The sequence below is a fragment of the Cebus imitator genome, unplaced genomic scaffold, assembly GCF_001604975.1.
Source record: "Cebus imitator isolate Cc_AM_T3 unplaced genomic scaffold, Cebus_imitator-1.0 Scaffold212, whole genome shotgun sequence".
Classification (NCBI taxonomy): domain Eukaryota; kingdom Metazoa; phylum Chordata; class Mammalia; order Primates; family Cebidae; genus Cebus; species Cebus imitator.
In genome coordinates, this window is record NW_016107527.1 from 3,396,650 (window position 1) to 3,401,121 (window position 4,472).

The 4,472-nt window shown below is 40.0% G+C and overlaps 1 pseudogene; it reads left to right on the plus strand.

The window, feature by feature from the left end:
- Positions 1–583: 583 nt before the first annotated feature.
- On the plus strand, positions 584–1,879 carry LOC108317931 (annotated as a pseudogene).
- The last annotated feature ends 2,593 nt before the right edge of the window (positions 1,880–4,472 follow it).

Below are 4,472 nucleotides of genomic sequence, written 5' to 3' on the forward strand. Positions count from 1 at the left end.
AGAAAGTTTATAAGACTGATGAGACAATTTTCATTCAGATTATGGGTTAAAATTAAGCCCACATTTATGATGATGGAATATTATTATATCTTTTTTGTTTTTAAGACAGTCTTACTCTGTCACTCAGGCTGGAATGCAGTGGGATGATCTTGGCTCACTGCAACCTCTGCCTCCCAGGTTCAAGCGGTTCCCCCTGCCTTAGGCTCCCAAGTAGCTGGGATTACAGGAACCACCACCAAGTCCAGCCAATTTTTGTATTTTTAGTAGAGATGGAGTTTCACCATGTTGGCCAGGCTGATCTCAAACTCCTGACCTCAAGTCAGTCTATGCAACTTGACCTCCCAAAGTGCTGGGATTACAGGTGTGAGCCACCACACTCAGCCTACTAGTATCTTATTTACAGTAAAACAAAACAAAACAAAACAAATAGTTACTAATCGCTGCAGATTGTAGTGGTTATTTCCTTGTTCATCTGTTGCATTCCCAACATATTTTTTCTCTCCCCTTTCTTCTAACAGACTCTGCCCATCTTCCATTGCCCTGTCATAAGAATAAGCATGAGAGAGTATGCTGGGGGTCGGGGGGGGGCAGTGTAGCCTCTGTGCCTCATTGTTCCCTGGTGCCACCTGGTCATCACTCAGGCCGCTGGCACCATGAAGATCTGGACTTCGGAACATGTCTTTGACCACCCATGGGAAACTGTTACAACAGCTGCAATGCAGAAATACCCAAACCCTCTAAACCCAAGTTTGGTTGGAGTTGATGTGTTGGACAGGCATACAGAGCCCTCTGGAAAGTTTCACAGCCACAGACTTCTCAGCACAGAGTAGGGACTGCCTTCCATTGTGAAGTCTCTTATTGGTGCAGCAGGAACGAAAACATATGTGCAAGAACATTCTGTAGTTGATCCTATAGAGAAAACAATGGAACTTAAAGCTACTAATATTTCATTTACAAATAAGATTTCAGTAGATGAGAGACTTATATACAAACCACATCCTGAGGAACCAGAAAGAAACTGTTTTGACTCAAGAAGCCATAATCACCATGAAAGGAGTTAGCCTCAGCAGTTACCTTGAAGGACTGATGGCGAGTACGATATCCTCCAATGCTAATAAAGGCCGAGAAGCAATGGAATGGGTAATACATAAATTAAATGCTGAGACTGAAGAACTGACAGCCTCAGCAAGAGGAAGCATATGGACTCCAGTGGCCGCAGCAGCATTTGCAGAGAAGTGATCGTGAAAGTTGGTAGATAACGTTGGGTACTTCAGGCCTCTCCAAGCTGACTACATATTTATGGGTTATTTAAAAAATATAACTATATTTTAGGTAATTTTTTTGATAAGTTGGTGTAAGTCTATGTGACTTGAACAAAACAGAGGCAGAGCTTCTAAATAAAAGGGATCATCTGAAACTAACGTTGTTTGAAATTACTATCTGATTTTGAAGGTTCCAGTATTTCTGTGAAAATTCAACAAGAACTCCTTGAAAATTGGTATTGATATTGAATCTCCTTAAGGTAAGAATTTTCAAAATTTCCATACACTGGAACTCCACCTGACTTTGGACCAACCCCAGATCAGAGCAGAGCCACGTCCTATAGACACCCGTTGCCCTCCTGCTGTACACTTCAACAGCTTGCACAAGGGAACACACATAAAAGGATAAATTGTGTAGTTTTAAAATAGATTTTGTGTAAAATAACTTGCTCTGCTACAAACCACCATTAAAAACCAGTGTTTGGTTTGGTACTTAAATATTTCTGGAGTGAAAATTATCACTAAAGAAACATGACTCCAACAAAAGTATGGTTTCATTATATTAAAGAGTACTGTATTGATTTGCCAAAGTTTTGTAACTTAGTAAAGGTATTAACCTCCAAAAAAAAAAAAAAGAAGAAGAATGGGCATGAGAGTACCCATTCAGTCAGAGTATTTGTTTTAGTTAAGGTAGGTTAATTGCTAAATAGTTCAATAGCTTTTGAACTATTTATGTGAGCAAAAAAATAAACTTTGATTGGGGAGGAAGAAGGCTTTGTTTCACATAGTCATTCAGCAATCAGCTGTCAGCAGCTCCTTCACCATGTTTCCATGATGTCTTTGGTCATTAATTTCCAGCTGGTCTAAGGGGAACATGAGGGTATAGATGCATCTGTTTCTTAATCTCCATGAGCCAGAAGTAATATATATCAATTTCATTCGTATTGCTTTGATAAGAACTAGCTAAATGGCCTCATCTAAATGCAAGGGCAGCTGAGAAATGCAGTCCTTGTCTGGCCTTCTGCTTCCCAGATAGACCACTCTAATGTTGAAAAGACAGTACAAATTTTGGTAGATGGTTGGCCATCAGAGATTGGATATGACCATGACATGACCCAAACCGAACCAATTAAAGTACACTGTGGAACTGATATTTAAAAGCTGGGAGAAAAAGAGAACTTTCCTTCCCAGCCAAGTTGCAACACTTGGAAATGCACATCTGGATTTCTGTGGCCACATTCTCTGCCATGAGGTGAAGTGTCTACAAAGTGAAGCCAGGGAGCGGGAGGAAAAGAGAGAGTGAATGGGAAAGTGAATGAGTCCTAATGGCCTCAACTCTCAGTTCTGATCTTAGAGGGTCAGATTCCCTTTTTGGTCCTCTGTTTATGATGAGGCAGAATTCACCAAACTCTGGGCTATCCTTCCATTAAGAGCAAACTTGAGAAAGTTTATAAGACTGATGAGACAGTTGCACTCAGATTACAGGCTCAAACTAAGCCCACATTTATGATGATGGAATATTATTCCTAGCTACACAAGCCAGTGAGTTCCTTTCTTTAGGAGTCAAATTTAGCTTCCGTCACTTGCATCATTCTTTGAGCCTCAGGTATATGCCAAAAGCTACTAGGCATCTTATATAATTTCCCAAATGAATCCTTAAAACAATTATAGGTATTATTAGTTTCATTTTATAGATGAGAAAACAGAAATAAGAAGTAAGTAGAGAAACAGTCCAAAATCAAGATCTAATGGTATAGAGCAAGGATTGACAAACATTTTCTGTAAAGGGGCAGAGAGTAGATATTTTAGGCTTTGTGGGCCATGGGATCTCTCACAACTGCTTAACTATGCCACTGTAACACAAAAGCAGCCATAGGCAATAGTATACTAACGGATGTGGCTGGGCTTCAATAAAACTTTATTTACAAATCAGGCAGCAGGTTGGATTTGGCCCATAGGGCATAGCTTGCTGATCCCCGATTAGATAGGCAGTGGGAAATAACCTGAAAGTCAAGACAACTATGGTTTTGTCTGTAACTAAATTTGTGATCTTGAACACGTTACTTGACACCTCTGTTGCTCTCCGTTTCCTTGTTCATTTCAATGCCCTCACCAGCCTTTTCCATTCTATCACATCCTTTTCAATTCCCACATGCATAAGGCATAATTAATTCACAATTTTACCTGGAGCTCAACTGAGAACTACTAATCTATTTTTATTTTAACTTTGTCTTATTATCACAGAGTATATAAAACATAAATTGATCCTTTGTCTTGATGCCCCTAGTTCATGGAAGGTATCCGTGATTGGTGTGGTTTCACCCCTTGGGTACCCCTGGGATGTGTAGGGTCATTGGCCCCCATGTTATGTGCCATGAGGTCAGCCATCATTTTCTCTGGTGGCGCTGCCTGCTGCCTCTGCTGTCATTTCTCACTGCTGCTAATCTGCTCCCTAATGAATACTCATTTGCTTAGATCAAGGTCCAAGAATGTGTCCTTTTCATCCCTCCTTCGAGTAAACTACAACTCTGCCCCTAGAGACCATTCCCTTTGACTTCAAATTCCAGAGTCTGAGGGGTTGGCATTCCTGGAAACATGATCCTGGAGGAACAGGGCATTATTTAAATGCCTGCCTGGTTAACTTGTTTAGCCAAAAATATGACACTCAAGTCATAAGACTAATTTTACAAACCACTCTCTACTTAAGCAATTAGGCTTCCAGAAGTCTCTGGTACGTGAAAATTTTCCATGAGCTCCAAAAGCCAATTAGAACAGAGGAAAACAAAAGTTGGAGACTCCATATCCTTCATCCTCAGTAAGGGCATGAAAGTTCCCTCAGGGCTCTCCGGAGAAAGTCCGTCATCAACATACTTGTGTACTGTCAGTGGGAGCAAAAGAGCATCAGATCTGTTGGGAATATTTGGAACTAGAGATCTGTGGGTTAGAATGAGTCAAGGAAGGTGAAATGGTGAATGCTCATAGACTAGGCCTTTCTCCCTGATAAAGGGCAGATAGCAGACGGGCAACTGGTGTTTAGAAAAGGGCCAGATAGTAAATATTTTTAGGTTTTGCAGTCTGCATACTCTGCATACAGTCTCTGTTGCAGGATTTTTCTTTTTTTCTTTTTTTCTTTTTTTTTTTTTTTTTTTTTTTTTTTTTTTTTTTTTTTTTTTTTTTTTTTCCTCTCTTGCTTTTTGGCTTTTTTAAAAA